The 17694-nt window shown below is 32.4% G+C and overlaps 1 long non-coding RNA gene across 1 annotated transcript; it reads right to left on the reverse strand.

Moving 5' to 3' along the window:
- Nucleotides 1-4538: 4538 nt before the first annotated feature.
- Nucleotides 4539-12883, reverse strand: LOC134686624 (uncharacterized). The gene is made up of 3 exons (XR_010101629.1): nucleotides 12635-12883; nucleotides 5724-5807; nucleotides 4539-4690 (listed from the first exon to the last, which is right to left on the reverse strand). It is a non-coding gene; the product is annotated as an uncharacterized LOC134686624 (long non-coding RNA).
- Nucleotides 12884-17694: the final 4811 nt, after the last annotated feature.

The raw sequence follows: 17694 nt of genomic DNA on the forward strand, positions 1-17694 counted from the left end.
TCTTTTGAGGCGAGATGTATAGGGGACACAGCCACGTTAACTTTTATTTCTATAGAAGTCGCTCTTCACTATACTACTACCTGTCGATACATTTATTTTTGGCATTGCACAAGTCATGTCTTCTTTGACTATTAATGACGTTAAAATACTAAATCCCTGTGATGTGTTTTAGTCGATTTTAGTCTCTGATGCATGATTTTTTACTATTAATTGGTTTTGGCTTTTAACTAGCTGTCAGTAACTGCGAGTACTCTCAAATCGTATTTTCTTGTTAATTCGACCTGTTGATACTGTTTATAATGCTTTTTTGTCATTTTTTATTTATATGGATCTTGGCTGTATACCAGCTTTGATTATTTGTAATATCTTCAATTTTTCACTTATTCTTACAACATTTGTATAAACTTCAAGATTATAAAAAACCGGTTTTTTTTCTAAAGTGAACATTGATTGGTTAAATATTTCTCAGTGTGTTTGAATTTGTTTGATAGCCTTTTGGTCATGACTGTTTGTCTCTAATATTTAATTAACTGTGCATTTGTATTCAGATATCGCAGATCAAATTTATTCGTTCTTTGTGTAATCATACGTTTTTTGATTGAGTTAAGTCTGCTAATTGATATTTTATCGTATGTTTTTATATGTTGTGATGTTATGCTATTGTTTTAGGAAAAAGGGAGAAGGTTTGGGCCCATTAAAACGTTTAATCCCGCTGCAAATGTTTGCACCTGTCCTAAGTCAGGAATCTGATGTACAGTAGTTGTCGTTTGTTTATGTAATATATACGTGTTTCTCGTTTCTCGTTTTGTTTATATAGATTAGACCGTTGGTTTTCCCTTTTGAATGGTTTTACACTAGTAATTTTGGGGCCCTTTATAGCTTGTTGTTCGGTGTGAGCCAAGGCTCCGTGTTGAAGGCCGTACTTTAACCTATAATGGTTTAATTTTTAAATTGTTATTTGGATGGAGAGTTGTCTCATTGGCACTCACACCACATCTTCCTATATCTATGAGAGTTGCATAAAATTCAATGCCCTGTAAGCATTTAGAAAAGGTTCAAGTTTACAAACATGATGAAAAATAATACCAAAAACAGAAATTGAAGGCCACAGTATTTTAAAGCCTATGGTTGGTTTTAGTAAGGTTTTTTAAGAATACTCCTACACACACACACACTTACACACACACACCGTATTAATCTATCTTCGAAATCGGTAATTTTGTAAAAACAATATAAGACCGTAAATCTTTTTTCAATGTATAATTGATCTCAATTTTTTTTTCTTAAGTGTTGTAAAACTTCTGCTTTTAAAATCAAACGAGACAACCGCAAAAATTATTAATTTGTGTTATCCATTTTTTACAAATTAAAAGAAATGTAAAAATAACAGGACAAGTAGTGAAAAACGGTTAATTCAACAGTAACGTTTGGCGCGAATTGTTTGACTTTTTTAAAAAGGCCACATATATGTAACACTCCCAAATGTGTCCTTCCCCCCAAATGTGTCCGATTTCCCCAAACGTGTCTTTTCTCCCTAAACGTGTCCGAAATGTTCAATATTCCCCAAACGTGTCCGAATTCATAACCCCCAAACGTGTCCGATAATTGTTATTTGCCAAAACGTGTCCAATATTTAACGCCAGAACGTTTCATGTCTATTAGCGTTAATACATGTATCTCCTAAATAAAACCGCTGATGGGGACACAGGTGACAAAGTTTTCATTTAATAGCTTTAGTTAATTAAATGTAGGTTTTTAATGAATATCATATTTCAAAATTTAATCTGTAATTGTTAATTAATTTTTGACTGAAATTGCTTCTTGATCAGTTGCAAGTATTTCAAACGCATTAAGAGCGAATCTGCACATAGTTAAAGAGTTGAATTAATCGGTTACTTTGTAAATTATTTTGTACTTATAAACTGCAATGATGTGTTTTAAATTTATCCGAGTATTGCCTGGCGGGAGTTAAGCAGCATTTTTTTTTTTAACTTTTGTAAAAATCATAAACTGGTTATCCCTTTTTTTTAATAAATTTTAGGTTTCCAGCATCACTAAAGACACACGAGCAAGAGACATAACGTCCAGTGCCAAATATTTCATGTTTTATAGATTCTTTTTATCAATATGAATGTTATGTGATCAACGCCGGTTATTAGTGGTTACCGTAATTACAAATTTAATTTGTACTGTTTTAATTTGCAGAGAAAGGGACACTTTCATCCGTTTGCTGTACAGTTTAACTAAACATGTTTGCTTACAATTTACATACGACATAGCCGAAATGACGCCCCCCACTTTTACCCAGTTTTTTTTGCCGGTTTAAAAAAGTACCTTATCTATATTTTTAATGAAATGGTAAAATTAGTATATGGAATAGCAATAACCAAATAACGCTTGATATGGACACGTTTTTGGGATTGGACACGTTTGGGGGTTTGTTGAAAATTGACACGTTTGGGCGTTTATACAAATCACACGCTTTGACGATGTTTTTAACTAGACATGTTTTGCAGTTCAGTGACGTCAATGTGGACACGTTTGGGGGAATCGGACACGTTTGGGGTGAAGGACACGTTTCTGAGTGTTACATATATACCAAGGCAATTTTCAAAATACGTGTTTCTCAATCTTTTGGTTTTTTTTCTCTGTGGTGCTTTGCTCTTGCTGTTCTTTTCTATCTTTCTATATAATTGTGATGAAGTTTTTGATTAGACATAATTTGTGATTGACTATCTTTTCTTGATTTACAAGACATATCCTTGACATGCCACAAAACTGGCGGGTTTAGACTTAATATAAAATACAAAAAAAAAAAGAATCATAACAAACTAACACATATTGTCAATAAGATACCAAGGGTCTTCATAATGTCAGTTTTAGTGAACTTTTTATTGAGACAAAAATTTTAGATGGACATTTTTAAACAGGAAATTTGGTGACCTACCATACAAAGTTTAGGTACAGTTTTAGAAGACTAAGATAAAGCTGCTTACAAGATAGCTATTTTACTGAAGATTTTAACGGTTAGGTTGAAGTTTTCTTTTCGAAGATTTAACCGGGTAACAGTTACATCGTTATTTGATATACTGTTACGTTTTCAGGAATGAACATCCATGGCTCTTAAGGTGGTACCAAACACTACAGGGAGATAACTCTGTGAAATCAGCTAGACGTTTGAATTACGTTGTGTGTAAAGGAATATTAAGCTTCCCAATGATCAAAACTCGTAATTAGTCAAACTGATATATAAACAGTGTAATTTTTCTGATAAAATGGTTAGTTAAAATTTTTTGAAATTTGTATATATTTTGTCGAAGGGTCAAAGTAAATACTTTGTTAAAATCTATGAAAATTAATCGAGGCAAATTAGTTTTGGTGTTAAATACCCCTTAAGTGAAAACTAAAATTCTGAAGGCGCTAGAAGTTATTTATCTACCTTAGTGAAGTATTTATATAGAAATATGAATAAGTATAATTCTTCTAGCATTTTCAAAAGTTTTTTTCAGAATTGAGATGTAGTCAAAACCAGGTTTAATCCATCATGTTCTACGATGTATAATTCCTGTTCCCAAGTCAGTAATATGAAAGTTATTCATTTGATGTGTTTCAGATTTTATTTTTTCCATGTAATGAGGGACTTTCAATTTTGAATGTTTCTCCAAGTTAAGTATTTTTGTTATTTTACTTCAAATCGGAGATCAAATTATGTAGGTTTAAGAATGTTGATGTAAATCCAAGGCCTTCAACGATTAGCAAAACTATACATTATTTTCTCTCACGATAAAAAAAAAACAACGTTGCTTGATCTTTCAAGACCAATTTGTATAATAGATCAAGAGACTTTCTTTTGAAACGATATTATTGAACCTTTTTAGGGAATACGGTTTATTTTAACTGTACTATATGACAAACAAAATTTAGTTCAAATATATCATGATTTATTAAAATGTTAATATCGAGTTTTGCTTAATGATCACATGTAACTAGTACTGAATTATATAGTCTTAACCTTAGTAAACAGAATTATTATAAAGGTTGAACTGACAGATGTTTAATTTTTTTATTAATGTTTTCCTCCTGATGGTAAAACAACGAACAGTTTTTCATATCTTGCTGTTGACGTTGCTGCCCGAACCTAGTCAGGATTACGACATTTGTTATCAATTCGTTTGATGTTTGAGCTTTTTATTTTGTCATTTTCTGAGGAACCTTTCTTTTAGAATTTTCCCAGGAGTTCTGTATTTTATCTATTCAACTTTTTTGGCTTATTCTGTCAAAATATTGTTCTCGATTACTCGAATGACAGCCGTGAATAAATAACAAAAAACACTTTTAATAAAGCATAGAAAAGACGAAATGGGTTAAGTTGCTAAGATAATCTGTTTTCGAACACTTTTTTTCGAGGACAAGTTTTCGGAAAAAATAGGCAATCAAATGGTTAAAAATGATACATCATACCATATCAACAGCAAAATTGTATGATTATCATTTGTTCACATAATGTAATGTGTGCGTATTTTAAAAGACACAACATGTTACTCGATGTTACTCGAACATTTTAATTAAAGGAAAATAGAAACAAAACAAACATAACGTGAGTATGTAAAAATGTAACACGACCAGCATGCGCAGTTTAAACGGTTCCCATGCACAGTGTAACACATCTTCTCCCATCTTCTCCCACAACCTGCAAACAAAATAGATAAATGAATTCATTTGTATATTAAACCCTTGAATTAAACATAGAATATAAGAACATTGCAACTATTGTTGTTTTTAGTCGGCAATAACATACCAAGCTGATATTTGTTTCTTTTCTTTAAGGGCAATTATTGTTTGTTATGATATTCAAACATTTCTTGCATTTTCGTTGATGGATACGTAGACAAAGACATGTCTAGAAATTGTGTAGTGATTGTATTTACTAATGACGTTGATGGGTATAGATCAATAACGGGAGGGATTGTGCCTGATATTCATATGATGAAGACATAATCTTTCAATCTTTCAACCAATCAGGAGCTGGCATGTCAGCAACTGCTTGTAGACTTTTGTTAATTTATTCATTTTTTTCATTTCGCTTAGCTTCTATTGTTACCTTATATTACATCGCCGGACTCGGACTCCCTTTAAACTGTGTGTGTATTGTTGTGTGATTTTTTTTTCATTGGCTAGAGGTTTCAGTGTGGGGGTAGGGGAGATCTCACGAAAAACATGTTTAACCTCGCCGGATGTTTGCACCTGTCCCAAGTCAGGAGCCTCTGGCCTTTGTTAGTCTTGTATGATTTTTAATTTTAGTTCACTCATATATTTCCGAGTTTAGTATGACACACTGTAGTACTGCACAAATACATATTTTTTTAAGGGGCTAGCTGAGGCACGCCTTCAGTCAGGTTGTTGTCTCTTTGATACATTCAACATTTCCGTTTTCAATTTTATAACTTATATTTAATTATCTAACTGGTACAACAATTGTCTGATTTTATGTACTTATAATATCGTTGATGGATATATAGACTAACTGGTCCAGGAATAATGTAGTGAGTGCATGTACTAATGTCGTTGATAGATATATAAAATTGAGAATGGAAATGGGGAATGTGTCAAAGAGACAACAACCCGACCAAATAAAAAAAACAACAGCAGAAGGTCACTAACAGGTCTTCAATGTAGACTAGATTATTTAGTTATATCTACCTGGTCCAGGTATTGTAACTTACCTTATTATCTACCTGGTCTAGGAATTGTGGTGGTAGTTGTAGGTGCAGGAGTTGTCGTGTGACTTTTGCATCGTCCTTCTACATCTGAATTAAAAAATATTAACCTTGTACAAGCATGGGTAAGAAACATGGATGGTCTGTCCTTTTTGAAATAAAGTGGTGGTATTTTCATTCTTTGTAGAAAACTGTTAGAACAATAGCACTACTTATTTTGAACACCGATTTACCTTAAAAATATATATATCAAAGTGACACAGCGGTAACGATAAGATGGACCAGTCAGATGTATATGGTCATTCCTATCTTTACTTAATTCTAACCTTGAAGTTAGGTCGAGGTGATATAACTATGAGTTGATCTCAGAAACAGTCCTTTGCTTAGCGCAAATTTGCATTTCATTACCGCCAAAGAAACATATTTAATTTGCGCAACAAACCATGTTTTCAAGACGTATTTAAGTATTCCGATGCGCCAATAGTACAGATAAATATTATTAAATAATAATAAATACCGATTTCCATGGAAAATTTAAATCGGACATTCCGTTTTCAAATGGCAAAATCAAAGGCTAAAACACATCAAACGAATTGAAAATAACTATCATATTCCTTATGTAGAAAATAGTGAATTGTAATTGTTCTATAGCTAGCTAAATTTCTCACTTGTATGAAAATCGTCTAAAATTTCCTTTTATTGTCCATACTGTGTGTAAAAACAAACAGATTTAATAAAAACTAATGTGCAAAATAGGTACAGAAGTCAACATCCTGTTATGATCTTACTCACAATAAACACAAACAAATAAATCAACAGAGCAAAACAAATTAGCATATAGACAAAATATAAATAAAACTAAAATGCAAAAAATGACCACAGCACAACCACACATTGGACGGGATGCAGAAGTACTGAGCCACGCATAAAGGATAATACCAAAATGAACTGAACAGTTATATAAGGTAAATAATTTACACAGACAAATAAAAGTACACTGCAATAGGTAATAAAGACGATACTCAACAGACTATTATGTATTATCTTTCGTCCCTCTTTTATCTTTAAAGCGTATACGGAATATTTATCAACTAGGTCTTTGTATCTTTCCATGAACATTTATAGGAAAAGCACGAAACGTTCATTGTCATAACCCTGGCTCATCAACTCAGACATTGGTGGCGTTTTATAACGTATGCAGCCTCAAGCTATTTAATAACAAATGAGCTAGGAAATTTATATTCTTACAGATGATGTTGGTATACTGCTGCTTAGTTGGGGGAAATTAATAATTTCAAAATTAAAATCGTCTCGTTTGTCAAAGATTCTAGTAATGAGATGATCGTTTTTGTCAAATTCGAGGAACATGGATAAGTCTTAAAACTAGGCAGATGAAGTTGTGTCTGTTATTTCTTTAATTTCTAGTTCTAGATGATATGTTAATGGAACCGAATCAGAAACGTTATGTAAAGAACATCATCAATATATCTGAAAGGAAAAATTAAGTTTTTGGCTTCTTAAAATGTTCAGTATTTTTCCTTGGTTGATGTAGTGCATAAGTGGTGCTCGTTTTATATAGATTAGACCGTTGGTTTTCCCGTTGGAATGGTCTTACACCAGTAATTTTTTGGGGGGCCCTTTATAGCCTCCCGTTCGGTGTGAGACAAGGCTCCGTGTTCAAGACAGTACCTTGACCTATAATGGTTAACTTTAACAAATTGTAACTTGTATGGAGAGTTGTCTCATTGGAACTTATACCACATCATCTATCTATTTAGATAATATTAACGTTAAACCACAGATAAACACGCAATTTACTCAAAATGACCAACAGAATTAGATGACTAAAAGCAGTAAGCGAAAGTCAGGAAACAATGAATCGGCGAGGAGAACATCAACACACTTTCGTAAGTCAAGTTTAAACTGGAGTTAAAGCATGCAGAGAGATTGTTACCATCGTACGCAGGTGCAAGAAAAGTAATCATTAGGTTTGCCAACAGCGACTTATGTCGAAGACAAGACAACAAAAGCACATCTGTAAAATATCTACTCTTTTGACAAGTTTGTTTATCTGTTCTCCAAGTGTATACTTATATGTATATATAACCTCATGTTTTGTAGATACGACCACAAAAAGGGGTCAACGTACATTTACTTAACAAAACATATTAGATTTGTGACTTAGGGTCATGTAGATTTAGATGTTTAATTTTTCACGAAAATGATTTATGAGTTTGATAGACACAACAACAACACAGAACAACTACAATACTTTCCCGTGGTATCGAGAGAATCAGCTGTCAACGTTATTACACTGTCAGAAAAGAACTCTATGTGATACAAATCTTATCAAAATATGTATATATTATACACAGTTATTATAAACTTTCCAACTGAGTATTTCATAAATCTCAGGTGGACCTCCAATACTGCTATGAATAATATTAAAAACTTCATTTGTCAAATGTTGGAAAATAATATGGTTTTGTTTATTCAAGCTTTTCTTCCTTGTTTGAATATTCATATGCTTTTCCCTAGTAAGACTTAAAATTGAACTTTTCTATTCTGTCTTTACTTCTGATTATTCATGAAATATAATAATTATAATAATGATATATGCTAACCATTATGTTAACTACTATTATTTCGTAGGTTGACATATGAAGATCGAAGAATACCATAAAAGTGAAACAGAAATAACACAAATGTGTACGCGTTGAGGATTTCCATGTTAATGCGAAAGTATAATTTTTCTCTCTGAATTTGGTATAATCATTGGTGGAATTATACAATAAACTCAAAGCATGACATAAAATATAACAAAAACTATCTTAGAAACATGCAGATTAGAAGTATTTAAAGTTAATCTTATATTTAACATTGCCATAAAAACGGAAGGTTTGGCTAGCCACAAAACCAGGTTTAATCCACTTCTTTTTTTCTTAAAATGTTCTGTATCAAGTCAGGAAAATGATCATTGTTATATCATTGTTCTTTTCTGAGTGTTTAATTTTAATGTTTTGTTTCTGTTGTGCCGTAGTTCTCCTCTTATATTTGATGTGTTTCCCTTATTTTTAGTTTGTAACTCGGATTTGAGTTTTCTCAATCGATTAATTTCGAACAGCGGTAAACTACTGTTGCCTTTATTTAAAGTTTTCTTTCATCTATGTACGCTTGAATATGTAGATGGAAGAAAACATTTAAGATTGACTTGATGTACATATTTCGTAGATGTTTTTTGTTCTATTTTATGGTTGAACTTTCACTTTTTAATCGTTCTACTTGAATACATATATCCTGTTGATTTGTTCTTTATATAAGTTTCGGTTATTGATATTAGCCTTTCCTTTGGGTACACTCAAGACCACGTAAGGAACGCTAATATCAAAAAGCGAAAATGCGTTAAAGAACGAATCAACAAGATATATATATTGAAGTAAAACGAATACAAGGGAAACAAAAATACAGCAATCTATAATACCAAATTACATGTAATCCAAGAACCCAAGGTTGGTGGTCGCAAACTGCGTTGCAAGTATCATGTTCTTTAAACAATATAAAAGATAATTTAATATTTTATTTTGTGTTATACCATTACACCGTCAGCAGTGATGTTTAAGCGATACATTATTTACACTTTACTCAATTTTAATGTTTACATGTCCTACATTATATATACTACACCTCGATGTAAAAAAGTGTGACAGGTGTCCCCGAAAGATTCAAATCTGTTATACGAAATAGAATATAATTTATCATTGGATTCGGGTAGTTAGTCACTAAGAAAGAAATAAAAAGACGGGAATGGATCTCGTTCAGAACAAACTTATTTATATTCAAACAGTGTGCACTTCTCTCCATGATGATAATATTTCAATTACAGCATATAAAGCATTTATTTCATTTCATACGGGCATGTCTAAGAAAAAGGAATTTCATTTTGTTTTTCTTTGTTTGACTTATAAGATAATTCGACTGTATGAGTTTAATGAAAGAAAAATGCAAAAATAAACATTACTGCAGACTTAAAAATTATGTAGGTCTAGTTTTCAATGAAAATCGAAATAAATAGTAAATGAAAAAAATAGTGAATGTATTTCCAAGTTCATTTTAGATTTTAAATAAGCGTAGAAACTATAATTTACGACCTTCAGACAGCAACAAAGCATTGCACACTCAAACTGGTATAGCTAGATGTCAATATATGGTCTGTAGAGGGTCATAAGCTGTCAAATTCATGTTCACTGATTTTAATCAGCTTTTTATATTTGACTGCTAACATACTAAAACGAACATCCAAATTATAAAAAAATCTCAAATGCACAATTTACGAAGCATGTTCTCAATAAAGTATATCAGCATTTCATGTGTAAGTTAGTCTTCATGCAATCTAAGTTATCATCGAGGTGACCTCCGAAGATTCCAAACGTTCATATAACCCGATAATAACATAAAAAAAGAAATAAATAGATAGCGAGCACATTCAATTGGTGGATTTTCCTAGGTCAATTTCATATTTCAGGTTCAAAGAAATTTTCGGAATCCTAGAAATATTTTACATCTGACATACGACTACCGAGGTTCAAAGACAGGCACGCGAACTTGATTTGTTTCCAAGGTACCAAAGTCATTTGATAACAGAATATGATGATCAACCCTCGAAATAAATAAAAATTTGTAAGATTTTTCGGAATCCTTATATTATTTATACAACACATCGGTAAATGATGCACAATCATTCTACAAAGAAATGAAAATATCCAATTGCGTTTGTTAGAAGCAGAAAATTATGCTTATATAATTAAAAAAAACATTAATGTTTGTCCTGAAATGTAAACATAAGACCGAATAATGTCTTTATTTACGATTTGGGAGGTTTTACAGTCAATGAAAGGCCATGACTATAATCAGAAATTGAATGAACGCTAGATTATAATCAGAAAGGGGATAGAAAGGTCAAGATTATATCTTCAGAAGGATCAAAAGGTTAAGAGACTACAATAAAAAGCGCTCTGGTTGAATTAATGACGCAGAAAGATATACATAAATTATTAAAGTATATGCAAATATTGTAAACAAGTGCAAATTATAAAGAAATAACATAACAAGCAAATTTTCAAATGTTCGTATCCTATCACTGTTGCTAATTTACCAAAGAGTCAAATATTTCTCCTCTTCCTCGCATATCTCGAATAGATACACACATTGAATAGATACAAAAGTAAAATGCACATACATATATATGTTATAAATATGTCAGGCAATGTAAACTTCAATGGATGTGTCGTTAGATATTTTTTGTTATATCCAGCTTGTAAATGGACCCAAATTTATATATGTGAATTTCGTTAACACTTGTGTGACATGTTTAAAGGGAAGATCAAAGGGTATAGTGTTGCAATTCGTTACACAAATTTCATACACCATATTTGGCTGAACCTAAAGCAATTGGGTTTGCATGGTAACAGTAGTATTGGTAGCCTAAAGTTCAACATAACAGCGGGTCACCTTCGGATCTTAATGCTTACCCTAAACGTAGACCCATGTGCTGTCAAGAATATTTTGGATATACAACAATTGTTTCGATCTGGTTTATACGTGTTTTAACTTTTGAAAAGCGGTATTCTACTGTTGCCTTTATTTGATCTATTTTAATGTCAATAAGATATATATCAAGTTGCAAATCAATTTTTCTGTAGTCTCAAAGGATACATTTGTGTCAAATTCTGTCTTTTTGAATTAAGGATCTTTAATTATCATCAATGAATTCGGCTAAAACGTGGAATAGAAAGCCATATATATATAGCATTTGAGATTACTGTCATGAAACACTATATCCAATACGTAAGATCTCTAAACTATGGGTTAGTCAATACAAAAAAGCCGTATGTTATTCTGGCGATTTTATAGTAACGTTAGTGATGATATCATCCATAAAAAGTAAAATAACAAAAGTACCGAACTCTTAAGAAATTTAAAAGCGAACTTCCCTTATCAAATGACAAAATCAAAAACTCAAACACACAAATCGGATGAGTACAACTGTCAAAGTCCTGATTTGGTACCAGCATTTCCTTACGTAGAAAATGGTGAGTAAAATAGCTAGCTCAACCTCAAACCTGTTTGACCATTCCAACAAGGTTGTGGATATTTAAGAAATAGCGATATTATCACTAAAAGTGCTGTTCAGGCATTTTCCTTACAGTCAAATCATTGTTAAACAGTTTTTTCAAGAACGTAGTTTGTACAGCTGCAGAAGTCTGAATATAGATTTCACTGATCTTACCTGACTGTAAGCGAACTGTCTGAACTGTCATGAGTTTACCGCAGTCCGGATATTAACCGAAAGAATGAAAATGTATAAATAATAATTAAGTGTTCAGTCTTTTTAACTGTTCAGTTCAAAATGTCTGTTTCAAATAGTAAATGTATTGCTAGTCTACTTTTTAGGTCAATGATAGATCTCATAACATATTTATAGATCGACTAGTTTTACTTCGTTTTGAATGCATGCGCTATTGTCGTTTTACTGGGTGTCTGTGTGCATGGACATATAAACAACAAAAGTAAAATAGTTACAATCAACAACCAGATTGATATAAAAATGGAAAAAATCGAAAACAAAATTAACCAGACATATACCATTTACTAGATTGTGGAACGTATCAATTGATAGAATGCTACGAAAGGATATAAAATGTGTTCAGTTTGCCTAATGCGAAACAAACTGTCCAATATAGTAACCTACTCAGGAAAATAAAATGCAAACAGGACTTAAACAAGGTCAGTCTGACTTAAAAGAATATATCTTTTTTTAAATTTGAGCTTTATCTTTCGTAAAAAATTGAATAGTTATAAATTACTTATGACTGCATCAACCATATATAATTACTTAGCTGTAATATATACCATCTTACCTGCAACGTTAAATAATAGAATCATAAAACATATCACATATAAAATCCATAGAACATACAGGGATTGTTTCATCTTGGTATGTTTTCAGCCATAAATGTCTCATTTATTTTCCGCTAATAGTGATAAATACAAACACAAACAAAAAAATCAAGTAAGGGGCGTTGACCTAGATGATTTACGCTACCAAAGAAATCAACATTGAAGTTTTGCATTTGGTCTTCAGTAACGTGTCATAGTAAATTTAAAATTCCATTTGCTGATGATATGATAGACAGATACACTGAACCTGATGAACACATGTTTAATGTGAAGGAAAGGAGGTACCCGTAAAATGAGATACAAAGACACACGAGACAGACACGAATATAGAAAATTCAACAAACTTGTTTTTAACAAATATTTTCAATGTCGCCTTTGTTTACTCATAAATATTTAAATAACTTTGCACATAAATTTTGTTTTTTAAATAGTTTCACTTAATCTTCGCTGTATGAGTGGATACCAGAGTTAAATAATGCTAGGGATATCAAAACATAACGTATAAATCATCATCCAATTTCTACCTAAGATAACATCTAATAACGTCTTTCAAATTAATTTTTCGACTACTTTAACTGAAACAAATAATTAGATTTTGATGTGTTTATTGATTTTGTAACGTCAATTCTCCATAAAATTCATTTACGTTATTTATGATTGATGGTTTTGTACCAATTCACATTTTAAATAAAAATACTTTTATTCGTTATACATGTCTTCCATAATTTTATAAAATATCTGCTCTTTTTCGATCTCTCGTTCTGAATATGGGTGAAATATTTGCTTTTGGAAGTTCTGCAAACTCTAATCAATCGATTTTTCTGTTTTAAATCAACATTAATAATTGCACGTAATTATATTTTGTCTTCAATGAAAAATATGTCCAAAAATTAGAATGGTACAAGGCACAGATCTAGTCAAAACTAGTGTATTTCAATGTTCAATAATTCGAATTCAGGAAATCCATAAAACATTGAGAACCGCCTTTAATATTTCAGGACCTCCTTTTATTGGTTTCGTGATATCCTTATATATGCTATAATTTAGAAGGTTCCGAATATCCTTAATATTTATGGAGCTCCATAATCATATATTTCAGGACCTCCAAATATCCTCAAATAATGTCATGACCACTACAGTTTGTTTTTAGGGTATCACGGAATAAGTTTGATAATAGCTTTTGAAACATACAACAGTTGAGCCCTTTTATCCATTCGTTGGATGCGTTTGGACTTTTGATTTTGGACTATCCTTTTTGAATTTTCCTCGGAGTTCAGTATTTTTGTGTTTTTGACTTTTTTATACAGATGACGCACCAACATTGAAAATATAAAAGACAGCTTTGTGTGCCACTGACAGTCAAATCCTTACCAGCAAAATTGCATGCTTAAAAACTACTAGTCGTGGTTTCATTCAAATAAGGCTGTCATAGTTTTCTGCAAATCGAACCTAAACAAAAAACTGAACCAAGCAATCAATAGAGACAACAGTAGTATACCGCTGTTAAAAAGTCATACGTCGATTGAATGAAACAAAATCCGGGTAACAAACTAAAACCGAGGGAAACTCATCAACTATAAGAGGACAACCACAAACAACATAAACACTGAAGTGCAACAAAAACAAACGACAATACTTATATTGAAACGAACTATTAGAAAACAACTGCCATATTCCTGACCTGGTACAGGACAATTTAAGACAAGAGTGCACACGCTGAAACGTCTCGCCTTCTTTACTAACCATTGATATTTTGTTGAGTCCTTATATAAATCTTTGACCACTAAACAAAAAAAAATAGGTTGAGGTCAAGTTCAGATGACATCTGCCAGTTGGACATGTACACCTTACCATCATTCCATTTACCAAATATACCAGACTTACTACTTAAAGTATTTGAGATATATGGACTTACCACCAAAAAATAACCTTGTTCACTGATCCATGAAATGAGATCGGGCATGAGAACCTTGCAAGGTACGCACAATACAAAATATAATTATCATATTAATTATAATAAGTAAGAAAAAAGTATTAAAAAAGTTCGTAACTTTTTAAGTAGTCACTCAACAATGAAAATGAAGTCAAAGACAGTGGTCATGTGACAGTCGGAAACTTCGAAACATAAAGCATCTATATATATATACATATATATATATACACGAGTCTAAATTGAAAACTACGTTCAAACCTATGACTGCGTTGGATAAAAACCGCAATTTTTATACGTGTGCATGTCAAACAAATTTCGTTGTAGAAGGGTCTAAAAACAGCACTAAAAGATGTAACAAAATGGATCTTAATATAAATTTAATACGTCACAGAAAGAAAAAAAAATGTTAACTTGTGGACAGGATGTTGTGCCACAAACATTCGGTGTCAATATTTCTTTAGTACACCATATCCGGATTTCGACAATAAATGTCTCTTCAGTGATGTTAGGGATCGAAACGGTTTTTGGAAGGCCATATAAAAAGTACCCTCATTTTTAGATTAACTCTTGAATTTTAAGAGTCAATATATAGGATGAACGGATCATATAAACCGGAGGGAAAATATGATACATGCCCAAACAAAAAATATAAACGAGTCTAAATTGAAAACTACGTTCAAACCTATGACTGCGTTGGATAATCAAAGCGCGAAAGCGCTGTAAAGGCAGTTAATTACAGGTTGTGTGTATTTCTAGTCCAGTTATATCATTATCTTCCATAGAACAGAGGTGGTTTGCAGAATTTAAGATTTAGAGTTCTTTTGTACCTAGTTCACCTATATCTTATTCTACTGTTTACAGAATATTATCTGTGCCTCCCATGAAATGCATTTTTAGCCATGGCCTTGTCAGTTTGCTTTAAATTTATGAGTTTGACTGTCCCTTTGGTGTCTTTCGTCACTCTTCATTAGACATGTATAAGAACTTTTCCTTTTCAATATAAATAGACTATTTTTAATTATTAATTGTACATGCATATGCATATTCTATGACTCCCATAAAAAATAGTTCACAAAGATTGACTAGTCTCTGTACTGTGTGCATAGCAACATCAAGTAACATAATGGTAAATGTACATAGTAACATGTCAACTTTTTTGATGACCATACCTGCCAACTGTCAGTATTTGCAGAGTATTTCCCCCATCGAGCTGGAGGCTCTCAAATGGAAATTTTGTAAGAGCAATTTTGTCGACTATTTTAAAGAAAACAATTAATTCAACAATGGCTATGAGCTTGTTAATGCACAAAGAAGCCAAAAACCACATTAGAATATATTTGAAGGGAATCGCCCCACTTTTTCATTAACTCGCCCCACTTTAAAAACAAGAGTGCACACACTGAAATGTCTCGCCTTCTTTACTAATCATTGATATTATGTTGATAGTCCTAATCATAAAGCTTTATTACAACTGTCACATAATCTTAATATAAACCAAGAAAACTAAACATTGACCTTTGAACCATGAAAATGAGGTCAAGGTCAAATAAACTATGCCAGGTAGGCATGTTAGTGTACAGCTAACAATTCTTCCATACAACAAATAAAATTGACTAATTGCTTATAGTTTAAGAAAAACAGACCAAAACACAAAAGCTTAACACTGAGCAATGAACCGTAAAAAATGAGATCAAGGTCAAATAAAACCTGCACGACTGGCATGTAGATCATGAAATATTTCCATATACCAAATATAGTTGACCTATTGCATATAGTATTAGAAAAAAAGGCCAAAACTCAAAAACTTAACTTTGACCACTGAACCATGAAAATGAGGTCAAGGTCATATGACACCTGCCAGGTAGACCTGTACACCTTACAACCATTCCATACACGAAATATAGAAGACCTATTGCAAAAAGTATAAGAAAAACAGACCAAAACACAAAACTTAACTATAACCACTAAACCATGAAAATGAGGTCAAGGTCAGATGACACCTGCCAGTTGGACATGTACACCTTACAGTGCTTCCATACACCGAATATACTACAGTGTTCCAGCTAGGTTTTCAAAAGGGCAGGGTGCCAATCCTGAAAAAGGGCATTTAACGCGCGATATGATAATATGAAAAGGGCATACTTTAATAAAAGATGTTAATCAAACATTTGTGTTTATTCGTTCACAGGTTATACAAGAACAACATCATTAGCCCATATAGAACTCTATCTTTCTACTTTTAAGGCTGAAAAACTTGTCAAGCAGCTTGTCACACAAGTTTTTTTATCATAGCTTGGCACAGTTGAACTGTGTATGCAGTATGTTTTGAAATGTGACCTGTTTCATACTGTGCCCAAGTTGTTGTATGCACATTTCTTCAAAGATAATTGCCGACTGACCGATTCTATTTGAATTAATTAATGTTGATGATCAGTAATGACCCATCCGATAAACGGATTACCTATAACAACAGATTATGACACCAGTTGTAACCATTGATTAACTTGGGGTCGTAAACAAAGTCGTAAACTTCCCCCCAGGTAAAATTTAGTAATTAGCGTATCATATCAATACGCACAAATTAATATGCAATCGATCTTCAAAAAAGGCAAGGCGCCCTGGAAACTGTAAAAAGGGCACAGGGCGCCACTCGGAAAAGGGCGGGCGCCGCGCCCTCTGAAAACGGCCTAGATGGAACACTGTACTAGACCTATTGCTTATAGTATCTCAGATATGGACTTAACCACCAAAACTTAACCTTGTTCGCTGATCCATGAAATGAGGTCGAGGTCAAGTGAAAACTGTCTGACGGGCAAGAGGACCTTGCAAGGTATGCACATACCAAATATAGTTATCCTATTACTTATAATAAGAGAGAATTTAACATTACAAAAAATTTTAACTTTTTTTTCAAGTAGTCGCTGAACCATGAAAATGAGGTCAAGGACATGTAACTGACGGAAACTTCGTAACATGAGGCAACCATATACAAAGTATGAAGCATCCAGGTCTCCCACCTTCTAAAATATAAAGCTTTTAAGAACTGAGCTAACATAGCCGCCGCATCACTATCCCTATGTCGAGCTT

This window comes from Mytilus trossulus, chromosome 10, assembly GCF_036588685.1.
Source record: "Mytilus trossulus isolate FHL-02 chromosome 10, PNRI_Mtr1.1.1.hap1, whole genome shotgun sequence".
Taxonomy (NCBI): Eukaryota; Metazoa; Mollusca; class Bivalvia; order Mytilida; family Mytilidae; genus Mytilus; species Mytilus trossulus.